This window comes from Harmonia axyridis, chromosome 1 (assembly GCF_914767665.1).
Source record: "Harmonia axyridis chromosome 1, icHarAxyr1.1, whole genome shotgun sequence".
Taxonomy (NCBI): domain Eukaryota; kingdom Metazoa; phylum Arthropoda; class Insecta; order Coleoptera; family Coccinellidae; genus Harmonia; species Harmonia axyridis.
Genome location: NC_059501.1, coordinates 70,794,223 through 70,808,033, shown reverse-complemented (window position 1 = coordinate 70,808,033; position 13,811 = coordinate 70,794,223).

Sequence of the window (13,811 nt, the reverse complement as noted above, 5' to 3'; positions counted from 1 at the left end):
GTCAGTTTTTCTGGATGTAACAGTGTTTCAACACACACTTGAGGATTAGCTTCACTCCAAATGCGGCAGTTTTGTTTGTTAACGTAGCCATTCAACAAGAAGTTATCGACGATAAAATGGACGTAGTGCGCGATACGTATTCCACACAAAATCATTATTTTCGAAATGAAATTGCATTATTTGCAAGCGTTGTTCAGGCGTGAGTCTATTCATGATGAATTGCCAAACCAAATTGAGAATAAATCACTCGACAGCTGTTAAATCGGTCACCATCTTGAACAGTAATGCCAACTTAAAGTTATATACTTCGAAAAAAAGACACCCTTTACAATAAGTTCAATAAATAAAAGTTTTTTTTTTATTAATATTTTCACAATGAATCTGCTAAAAATCAAGTTGCTTGATATGATTTAAGTACCTGATAAATGAATATTTGACTTGAGATTGAAAAATTACTACTTGACTTGAGCTTGACTTGAAATCAAGTCAAAATCAAGCCAAGCCGTGAATCCCTAATATTTCATATAATCATGTGCCAAACATTTTTGAAAAAATCACTGTATCTCGAAAATGAGATCCTTGAGATATCATTTATATCATTTCCCAACTCACACAAATGTCCTCTATCATCACCCAAGCGTTGTGCAACTGGTCACCAAACTATTTGTATAAATTCGAACATTTTCATCTCGATGTAAATACGTTCCTGATGCCCAATTCGGATAGTATATATAGTATATATAGCTGGAAGCGATGAGGCACGATTACGATGTACAAGAGAACAATATGAATTTATGGCGAGGAGTATTTGAGCCATCCGAGGGAAATCATGCATGTTCTCATCGAATAATTGGACCATTATTCAAGCAGGGTTTCGTTTTCTCATCTGTGTTGAAATAGGATCATGTTTAATTCACTCCTACGGTTCTCAATGAAGTCCATTTATGGGATCGAAGTGAATTTTGCTACATGTAGGAAGAGTTGCTTTATCTCGGATCCAGTGCATATTACAATTTATCATTGCGAAGTATCTGTATTCATCCGACCGACTCGCTGAAATAGTAACTTTTGATCGTAAAAATTCTTTTTTTTCTGATCGAACCAATATTGAGCTATATCGCCTTAGTTACCATGTGTCATAACACACTCATATTTCCCAAGGGAAATATGAAACGTCAGTTCATATTTCCCTAGGGAAATATGAAACTATTTCTTTATTTAGTAACAAAATGGAAACTGCAATTGTTGAAATTTCCACTAAAAGTATTTCCACCAGATACAAAGGAAGAAGAAATATCTTGTTCATAATTATTCGACGACGAGACTACAGTTTTCTTGAGAACATTCCTTGCAGCAGCAGTCTCGGACGATTCTCCCAAAACGGTCTTCAAAGATTGTGATGCTGCAGATGGCTCACCCTCCACACCTGCTATCATCTTCGCTACCTTATTTTTGTGCAGCATACTGTCCGCCAGATAGCCTTCTGCAACAGACGAACTTTTCCAACCACCATGTCTCTTGAGTGTTGTCATTGAGGCTCCCGCATCGGCAACCAATGTCGCGGATGTTCGTCTTCCACAATGACCTGTATAGGTTTTCGGATTATCTAAACCCAACCATTCAGCAACCTTACTCGGAATTTTTCCGAAGGTATTTTTGCCGACAGGCTGAAGAGTACACTTCTTATTCCTATAAGCTACGAAGAACCTAAGAACGCCTTGCGGGCGCAACGCTGAATACTCCCTCACCAAACGAGCAGCACCCAGATCTTCTTCATCAATTATAGTGAATATTCTGTTTATATCATTCTTAGTCTTTGAGACTTTGATTATGATTACCGAACCACGATCTTCGATATCTGAAGATAGCATATTCACCAACTCTCGTGTTCTGCAGGCGCCAAAGATTTCCATTATTAAAACAACCTTCAAAATTATGAATGTAAAAATCTTATCAACAGAGGAAATCAAAATGAAACTTTTACCTTATACATCAAAAAAACGTCATTAGGAGCTTCACTCAAGAATGTCTTGAGCTGCTCCCGGGACAACACTGATGATTTTTTAGGAACGTATCCTTTATTTTTGTTCTTAACAAATGCTTCGACTTCATCGAATAATTTGACATCAGTTTTTTCCTTCAAATGTAGCATTGATCTTAACATCGATAGTTTCGGCCATAACGTGTTTGGAGAATATTTCTGGGACTGGGGATCGAATGAATTAATCATACATCAAGAATAACAAGAATCAGAGCAACATACCAAATCTTGGAAATATGCTAACAAAATACTATCGCTCACACCGTCCACCAATTTTTTTCTTTTCCACTCCTGAAAGCATTCGTACTCTTTACTGTAGGCAGCTTGAGATTTGGCTGGAACCAAAGATTCACGGGCCTTTGCCGCTTGAGTTTCGACGTAGTTCGACATTTTTTCATTAATTTTATTTTTGACAAGACGTCAAAATGAAACCAGTCAACCAAGATTCTCAGAAACATGGCCCATAGCAACGTTAAAAATTTAATTATTACAAAAATATACAATCTAATAATAATTTTTCCTTATCAGATTGTTTCAATCAGAAAAAAACTATTGATTACACCACGGGAAATATGAATACATTTCCCTCGGTTGTCTATACATCCCTCGGGCTCCGCCCTCGGGATGTAACTTTGACAACCTCGGGAAATATACTATTCATATTTCCCTAGTTGTAATAATAGCTATATTTGTTCAGTTTGAAGTTTATTGTTGTATAAGATTAATGGGATTTCTCAAATAGTATTCGTTGCGTCGATAAGTTCACGCTTTTTCTGAGAGATCTTCAGTGGACTAGTCCCTTGTCGACAAAGCAATTCCTTTGATGCTCGCCTCTAGAGATTCATAAAGCCAAGTAGCTTGACATTTTAACAAACTACTCGACTTGAAAATCAAGCTCGTGAAAAATTTCATACTTGAGCTTGACTTGACTTGATTTTAGTTATTTATTACTTGACTTGATATCAAGTTACTTGATATTACTTGAGCGCTTGAGCTTGATATGCACGGCATACATGACATCTTTTGCGCGCTTAAACTAAATAAAGGGATTCTTCGAGCGCCGAGAGACTGAAGCATTCGCCAGTGTGACTTTATTAGTAGTTTTCTCACATTTCTATGGAATATATTGGTATATACTGGTAGTTTCAGAGATATCTTCCCAAACTTGACCATAATGGCCAAAGATTTTTTAACAATCTTCAGATCCTGTTGAAAGACAATTTTTCAGAGTTGCTCTTATAGTAACAAAAACCCGCAATAGGTTAGGCGAGAAATCTATAAGATGCCTCATGTGTCTTAAATTTTTTTGAAAACAAACGAAGCCTGGAGGGTTCTCAATATTGAGAATCTTTATTTTTTTATAATTTTTTTTTGTTATGATTTATAGTGATTTAATTTATGTTTCTATTCAAAAAAAGATGATATTTTCGGTTCTTTTATACAATAACTTTGATAAATAAAAATGTTTCTCTATTTCAGTATCGTAATTAGTTCATTACAGTTCTAAAAACACTTCTGTAATGAACTCATTACATTATCGTTTTCAGTTATATTTTTCGTTTTTTGGTTGTGTACACAGACCAATCCTTTCAGAATTCAACACACGTCAATTGTCAATATAATATAATTTGGATTAAGTGAAATGATTTGCGACTTTATTCGCAATATCTCTCAATTCTGTTGGTGTTAAATCGATTTCGTCACACATAATTCACGAATAGAATGCGTGATTAAAAATTATTTCAAAATTCGAAACATATCATCAAATCAAGCCAAGCCGTGAATCCCTATCTGGGACTATAGAATCCGCATGAGTAATCTTCTTTAATTTTGAATTATCTATATTTGTTATCAATTAAATTTGTAACTGAATGCCAGAAATTATACAAAAGTTCCTACGGAAATGTCAAATATTTTTTTTACAGAATTCAATATTATATTATATAATACATAATACATTTCAAATGTGTTTCAAAACTTAAGCTGTATTCTTCTATAAATTATTCATAAAGGCATAAACATTTAATTAGGATCGATCCAGAAATTCAATGGATGTTTTTCTAGATTTGGCTGTTGCAAATTTTTTTATATAATCAATCAATCAATTTTATCGAGTATCTCTTGCTCTATATCTAAGATTGCCAATCCAGAAAATCTTTCTTATGACCTGGTAGACTTCAAATAGTTTTCAATTATTTTTTTAATTTAGTGAATGATCTCTCACCAGAAGCAACAGACACAGGTAATGTGAGAAGGATTCTTGAGGCAATACTAAGATTCAGTAGAGAAGAAGTAAGATTATTTTCAAAATATATTGTAGAATTTCGAGAGGATTTTCGCTTCAGATAATGAAAACAATCTTAGGGCTTTTATCTCGTTGAATGAATAATTTTCTTTCACGTCAGCCTCTTTTTTTCCTGATCAGTTAGCTTTTGTTGAAGAGCATGACAGCATTTTAATAGATATTTATCATTAAATTCAAGAATATCACAAATAAAACAAAAAACGTTATCGTAATCAGATATATATATATATATATATACTATTTAAGAAACTTAGTGTTTGATCAATTAGTTTCAAAAAGAACTTTATTTTAAAAGCGATTTTTGGATCTTGAGGTGCCTCATCCGTCTGTTCATAATCGAACAATTTTGGTTTATACTTTCGTCTTACAGTATATAATAAAAAAAAACCTTGATCTATCTCAAGAGCAGCCGCTAGTTTTCCAGCTTCCGCAAGTTTTTCCTCGAGAACATTATCATCCCTATAATTTTTGAAATGATCAACTAAATTCTTCAAATAGTTTTGGCACACTTTAATGTCAATCGCTACACTTTGCATCATTTTGCTTACAATATTAATCTGGAATGAAACATCATAAGAAATTATTATACTTCAAATAAATTTAAAAGAATGAATATTTAATAAAAGAGAACTTGCTTTATGTCTAGTTTCTATGTTAAAAGTATCATTTTCTGCTATTTCTAAAAGGCTATCACATATTTTAATAAAATGAAACTTCAGCATCAATTCTACTTGACCATCTAGTATCACTTAGGGGTTTTAGATGTGACTGAGGATCATGCTTTTTTATAACATTCCAATCTTTTTGTGGATGAAGAGAAATATATATAAAGTTCTTGTACAATATCAAAAGAGTCCACTGTTTCATTTGAAACCTTAGCAGCATCATTTTCAGTTAAATTTAAACTGTGTGCGGCACATGGCGCAAAAAATGTCCTATTTTCACTTCAAATCATATGAATAAATAAATATATTATATACTATTTTTGTCGTGTAAGTGCCTAAGGGGTCGTTAACGACCCATGCTCTAAAACCTAAATTATAAGTCAAAGATTTTTCAACATTTTTTGGGGTAATTTTCAATCATTTTAAAACGAGTTCATAGTTCTGGGCATTAATGGGTTAACTTCATCGAACAACCTGTACATGCACAATCGTAATCAAGTCCCGAATGAGATAATCAACATCATCCACAATGCAAAACCTTGCTGGCTGACTGTCATTCATAAAGACGAATTGATAATTGATGATTTTCATCAATTCGTGTAAAGAACGAGCCCCGCAAATGATTAGGATCTCATCGTTACCGTCACGAGAATTCAGTCTTGAATCAGTGTCGAAAATTCCGAAAGTACTCGTATGTCACGAGCTTCATGCTCTTAAATCCGTAATCTGCGTTGCAACATCACGTAATTTGCGTGTTTATGGCCCGTTGTAGATTCGGTTGACCTTGATCATGGGTCTTAGACTATTTGTTAAAAGGTGAAAGTGATAAATGGACCAACTGCCGATGCTTATCGAGTCATAGCCATTGTTAGGAGCAACGCAAGATGAGTTTCTATCGAGCACTTCCTCGACATCAGAAAGGAAGTGAATATATTCTGTCGAAGATTATACTTTGAATCGTATGAATGAGGAGAAATAATGGAGTTGAAGCTTTCCCAATAGGGACTTTGCGTCTTTAAATGGTCATCAGCCTTATTCGATATGGTTGAAAGGTCAAGAAGACTGATTTGTGTTCATTTATTGTGTTCGAAAATGTATTATATAGCTCAACAACTTCTGGTGAAGTTTGTTTTTCAAATTCTGTGGCAAATCCCTTCCTTCTGTCATACCTTGTGGTATTACACCGATTTCATGATTATATTTCATTATTATATGTTGGTAATTAGAACTCTCCTGACATGGATTTATCAATTCATTATATGTCGAATTTGTGATACAGAAAAAATTCTGACAACCAACATTTTCATTCAATGCAAAAATCACTAAACGGAAATATTTCATTAATTTCAATACAAATTCAGTAAATTACAAAACTAGCATGAAATGGCGAGTTTTTGAATGAACGAGCCTTCTGTACGAGTATCATACCTCATTTTCTCTAATTCACTGAATTTGTATTGAAATATTTCATTAATTTCAATACAAATTCAGTGAATTAGAGAAAATGAGGTATGATACTCGTACAGAAGGCTTATTCTAACACTCGTTCATTCAAAAACTCGCCATTTCATGCTAGTTTTGTAATTTTGAACTCGTAGAAGAATATCAATGCCTTCTGCACTAAGTACACTGCGCAAAAAAATTAACGCACATTCTGAAAATCTCAATTTTAATGAAAGTTAACTCTACATTGACTTTATAACTTATTTTTTATGTTCTCTCGGGAAGATTTTGAACGAAACAAGGCACATTAAATGGAAGAAAAATTCGGGATTTCACCGAATCTTATGTGAAAGAAGAGAAATAAACGATTTTCAATATACTGGAATGCTGATAATTGATTTGATACTTGGTATTTCTACCCCTTGCGTTAATTACAGCTCGGCAACGACGGTTCATACTCAAAATGAGTGATCTTAAAATGTTCTGATCTAATCCTTCCCAGATTTCTCTGAGTTGGATTCCTAAGTCATCAAGAGTAGCTGGATGATTTTCTGAACTTCTCAGCCTTCTATTGAGGTTGTCCCAAACCTGCTCAATCGGATTGAGATCTGGACTTCTTGCTGGCCATTCCATTCGAGAGACTTCAACCTCTTTAACGATGCGCGCACGATGGGGTCTGGCATTATCGTCTATAAAAATGACATTTTCACCAATGTATGGGGCAAATGGCACTACATGCTCTTCAAGAATGTCCCTTATATACCTATCAGCATTCATAGCTCCATTATCAACGACCACTAGGTCTGTGCGAGCAGTCAAAGATATTCCACCCCATACCATAATCGATCCTCCCCCGAAACCAGTAGTATTCAGGAAATTGCACTGAGCATATCTTTTATATGGACGTCTGTATACAAGGGAACGTCGATCACAATGGTAGAGGCAGAATCTTGACTCATCTGTGAAGAGAACTCTTTCCCAATCAGCCTCTTCCCAATGGATATGCTCTCTCGCAAAATCCAAACGCGCACTTCGATGGGCTGGGGTGTGAGCTGGGCCTCTTGCCGCGACACGAGGCCGTAAATCATATTCTCTGAGGCGATTTCTTATTGAGTGCTAATTTGCACGCCATGAGTTTGCTCAAGCTAATTTTGAAGGAGGCGAGCGGTTGCAAACCGTTGTCTCAACGAAGAAACTCTCAAGTAACGTTCTTAAATGACAGTTGTTACCCGTGGTCTACCCTGTCCTGGTCTTCGGATATTCATACCGGTCTCCCTGAATCGCTGCAACATTCTGGACACACTTGTTTGGAAAACTCCAAACCTTTCTGCAATTCTTGTGTATGTCAACCCTTCTTCTCGCAAAACTACCGCTTGGGCACATTCCTCTTGGGTCAAATTGAGGGTTTCGCGTTGCATAGCGACCGAGTGTAGAAAATCAAACGAAAGAAAAACTATTGATCACTAGAATTGATCGAGAACAACTGATTTCAGAATGGAGCCAATACATTAAAAATCTGATAATCTCAACTTTTTTTTATTCCTGCTGAGAAAAAACATCTGTATTGAAGAAAAACGTTGAAAGTGGATAACATATGCATGCATAATTATAAAAATAATTATCATTGAGAACACCTTCAGTTATAGAATAAATTTGAGATTCCCATAATGTGCGTTAATTTTTTTTCTCTTTCCTCAGTTCAAAATGAAAAATCATTCATTTTCCGATCGAATTATGTTCTCACAATAGTCTTAGAGACAGAAGGCAGCAGAATTAGGTCATACCATAAAAACAGAAAGTTTTTTCTGGAATGTCCCGTTCCTGGAATTCAATATAGGCTCTGTTAAATTCTCAGAAAGCACTCAATGAGTCAAACAACAAGGAAAATATATAAGGCGGTCCTTCAAAAAAAGAGCGAGTTCTATAGATATCTCAAGAATTTTATCACCTGTAAATACATGATTGCATCTCTGGTCGATTTGGGACATCAATTGTCTTGTTACCTGAATAACTATTACACAGTCCACTCAATATAATAATCGATTTTATTCCAAAAAAAAGTTTTTTTTCTCTTAAAAATTCGATTTCATTGGTCATCTTCAAGAGTGATACATGTACACGCTCCTCTAACTCTTCTATATCTTCGTAGCCGAAAAATTCGTCTTAACGTTTGAAATAGACTTCAACTCAGCAATCACTCCTTCAGTAAAAACAAATTCAAGGTCAGTTTATTACCTTTAAACCGTTATTGTCTATGAAGCAGTCTGAATAAAATCCATTGCTTTGCTTTTACACATTTTTTTCATCAATACACGAAACTCGTTCTTATCAATACACGAAACTCGTTTTTATCAATTTTTCAAATAACAACAAATGTATCGTTACTTAACCTACATCATCTCTAGACTAAACTCTATTTTCCGAATTTTTTTTTCATTTAAAAACTCATTTTTGCCGATTTTTTAATCAAATGAAGCATCGCTCATTCGTCAAGTTCTGAAATTCGGACATTTTTTTGAATCTTCGGTATTTACAAGGAAAAAGTGGTATAGCACTATCGGTGGAATCTGTGCGCTATAGGCCCGGGAATAATTGAGTGACTTATTAATATCTCCAAAGCTAATAGTAAACAGTGTTTCTTCAAAAAAGGCGTAATCGCGTGCAGTGCCTCAATGAGTGTGGAAATAGTGTCAGTCAGTTGAATGATCGCGTCACTAACAAGAGTTTTCAAGCTTAAAATATGTTTTCTACATATTCGATGTGAGAATATGCATAAAAAACGTAACGCTTTATCTCTTTCTCAACAAAAACTAACAAAATTCATTAGATACTTTCTTCTTGATGCGCATTTCATTTAGAACATGGACACCAGTAGGTAGTACAGATCTTCAATCAAATATCATAATATGTTCACGTCCTATATTTTCTAAATTTGTCTGCTAGGGAGGTTCGAACAGTAAATCTTTCCTCAATAGAAAAGTTCAATTAGAAATGCAAAAACCAAAAAATCTGTGTTTGATGACTTGGATCCTGAGGACGAAAATGAGAGTGATTCATTTTCTGATGAACGCCGAAAATAATGAATTGTAGTAGATGCAAGCTGGATCGTCATCTTCATCAGAAAATTATGTAGGAATTGGGTAGTGTTATGATAATAATTGCTTGTATGTACCTTATTTATTATAGTATCAAACCTCCCTCTTAGTGTATCAAGCTCCAATGGAAAATTTTCCGTTATTGAATATTGCTTAACATTTAAGCAAAGTTCTTAAATTTCAATCTGATAGGAATGGATTAGTAAATATCAAACAAAAAATTTTTATTAACAATTTTGTGGAAAATGTATCAAACCACCCCAGACTCCCCTATATTATTCCTATTATAAAACCCATAAGATATATTGCATTATTTTAAAAAATGAACACTTTGACAATAAATATTTTGACTTAGAAAATTGTCTAATATTTTCATGAACTTTTGCTGCCTGGTACCTGTAAATTTGACGCCAGTTCAAAATGACAGGTATGTATTACTTCATAATATAAACCTCACTAATTATAATTTTCATGATTATTTCTACTCAGAAGACACAGATTGTTACCCAAAAAATAAGAAATATTCAATCTGTGGGATCTTGCTCTCATACTTCCATACTTTCGGTGTTAACTCGCTTTCATAGCTTCCAAAACATTAGAAACTTTATACTCGTCGCCCATTTTATATTACCAAAACTTTACATCATCACAAACAATTACTTGCATTTTGTTGTGAACTATTAACTCAAAACACAATTACTCTTTCGTTATTTTCACGTGTCCAAACTGTCTTCAAATGTAATTCATTAGAGTTGATATTAGAAACAATGATTCTGAATGAATTTAGTTGAACATTGTCCGTTTTATCGAAAGCCATCTAGACGCCTTAGCCTTTTCAGAATGTAGATGTCATTATTTTCAGGAGTTTTAGACATAACTGATAAACTTTTATATATATTTGGGCAAATTCAACAATGATTTGCTCAGTCGACCAACATCACAATTTGAAGCCACTAGGTCTTCTAACAGAGACAAGTATTGTGTCACTCAACCTTTGAAGAAATTCAATTGGACATAGGTAACGTAAATTTGAAGATTTGACCTCATCATCTTATTTTTCATTTCAAAAATGAAAAATTATTAGTGTTGGTACTTTTTCAAAAGTTTATACAGTTTATACAGCATGAACTCATGAAACACTTAAGATTTTTTATATAAACATTGTTTTCAACTCGTGTGGAAATAATCTTTGCCGCACTTGATTGCAGCAAATAAAATACGTGCTGCAACTTTATGCACTAAGGTAAATAATTCCATTTTCAGATACTCTTCTGATATGTTGACCCCATTGACGATAATACATAATTTCTCATTCATTCAATGTGTTTTGTCAATTATTGATGACCACACTTTGGACACAAATATTGTTCTGTTTATGGAGGATCAGAATAAAATTGATATACCTATCATCACAACTGGTAAGAAACCACAAATTAACTTCGAAACTTGCAAATTGAAGACATTTCAATAGTAGGTATTCACATGTTTGATGTGTTTTTTGCCTTCTTGTTCTTTTCTTTTATTCGTTTTATTCATATTCATTCAAAATTGGAGAAAGTAACCGCTTATTCTTTCATGCACCTATTGAGTCTTTTGGACACCACTGAATAAAAATTTAACTGCTCGATTTTCCGGCTTTGAAATGAAAATGTGGAAGATCGCTAAGACCCATCTATTTCTGATTTTCGCTCTTCGCATCCCCGTAACTACAACTCCCTAACGGGGGTGGGTACAACCCCTTGATTTTGAATAGGGATGAGGAGTGTTCCGACAACTCATTTTGAAGATCTTCAAAATTTCCATCGATATTCAAGTATTCATCAAACGAACATTCGATTAATTATTATTCAAACAAGTTAAATTTCAACCTAGTCACATCTACACTCAGGTGCAAAAAAAAAACGCAACAAGTTGGTATTTGTATAAATTTGTCTCATAGTTTTCTTATTTTTAGCTCAATTTTCGTTTTTTGTTCTGCAGACTGTGGATAAAATTATTAAATTGAACTTGCGTACTCACTATCTTCTTAAAAGCTGGCTTATTGGTCACTATACAGGGTTAATCATAAGTATGTTCTCAAACCCTTATTTTCAAACATCCTGTGGAATAATTTCATGGTCAAATTTCTTCATTATGTTTCACGATTCTCTATGATTCTGGTGAAAAAATTAACATGAAATTTTGTATGAAATTTGAAATTGTCATTATGTATACCTACAACACAAACTCTCAAATACGATGAATCCATTGCCACTGAAATTATTGAATTTTTTCTGATATTCTTTGGTTCTAGTGATGCATTTGACATAAAATTTCTCATGATTCTTGATATTGCTCTTTCACAACTAAACGAAAATTATTATCTTCATCGAACTCGCTGTTTTGAAATTCACATGGATACAACATTTCGAACGGCCATATTTATAGAACCCCTACTCAGATTATCTCTATCGACCAAATTAAAACCAACATTCATGATTACAACCTTTTCTTAGTCCCTTAAAAATGGGATTTCAATTAAAAAATTTCATTCAGCGACATTTTTGGGTTTGACCGTCACAAGGAAATCAAAATACGCTTGGTTGGGAGTCTTTATACATCTTAAGTTTCAACAACAACAAATGTAGCGTCACTTAACCTTCCAGTCATAACTGTATAAGGTAGTTAGATTAGTGCGCAAAATCTTCTGACTCCTCTCAAAAATTTACCTAAATTTGAATTATAAATATTCTTTCAGGTCTCGATGAATTCAAGAAATCATTTCTTTTCAAACAACTAGATCAGAAACTACTCTCAACCACCAGGCATATATTCTTCTCTTCCCGTGAAGATATGTCAACGAAAAATATGAGGCACTTCTCTGAACTGAAGAAGGACACAATATTTGCCAATGTTTCATCTGGTGAAATAAAAGTGGGAGAGTTCAAAAAATACGAGGTGAAGTCAACATTGCTCGGAACTTGTTCAGATAGAATAAGATTGAATGAATCTATCTCAAACTGGAAAGAGGGAAGAAAGAAATGGAAATACGATGTCACATACGTTTGCTACTCTTACGATCCACCCTTTACAATGGATCATACGTCCCGCTATAGAAAAGGAATGGTTCTAGAAATACATGACATGATTCATGATTTGATTGGTATCAAACCAACATTCAGGAAGATGTCTTTGAAGGAAAAGGGTAAGAAGAAGAAGACTGAGAAGAGACTTCAAACGATGATGAGAGGAAGGTTTTGTGACTATTTTCTACAGGGCACCTTGGGACGTATGGAGAATGAATACGATTTCACCACACCAAGTTTTTCAGACACGTTGCATTGGTATGCACCAACAGCTGACTTGGTCCCAAAGTGGAAGTATGTATACCAAATATTGACGAAAGAAGTTTGGTATTTTTGGGTATCAACGATGTTCGCTCTCTATATATTTTGGTATATTACAAATATTATTTCGAAGAGGTTGGATGAAAGAAACGGATTCTTCTCAAAGTTATGGACTGTGTATAAACTGTCAATAGAACAAGACGTTACCCTGATACCAAATAACATAACTGAAGTCATTATCATGTCCGCTCTTATTGTTGAAAGCTTCATTATGAACGTAGCATACAAATGCAAATTTATACAGTTTTTATCAGACGACAACTACGAGAACCAATTCAATTCGATTGAAGACATCATGAAGCATGATTTAAAAATTGGGTTTCTACCTCTACTCCATGATCTGTTCAAACAAGATGAAAAAATGGTGAAATATCTCAAGGACCATTATGTTTCCTGCGATTTCAGTTTCGCTTGCATAGATCGAACAGCAATTTCGAAGGATATGATAGTGTTAAGGGCTAAGACAAAGCTTTCTTACAATGCCAAACGATATACAGATTCCAATGGAAAATTCATGTTGAAGAAGATGGGTGGTATTGTGAGCTCTATGACCTTCAATTCCATTTTCAGAAGAGGTCATCCCCTTTATCCAATGGTGGAGAATGAACTCTTGAATCTCCTGGCGCATGGTTTTGTACAGAAGGTTATGAAGGATTATGTGAAAATTAATGAAATTAGTGAAGATCAAACTACTAATCAAACACTGAAATTGAAACATCTTCAAATATCTTTTTTTATCTTGTTAGTAGGGTGGATTGGAGCAGGTATAGTGTTCCTTTCGGAAATTTCAACTCGTAAGAATTTCAGTCTCAGAAGAATTTTTGAGTTTCGGACAAATTACATTCGGGTCAAAAGATTTATGCTAGCTTTGAGGAA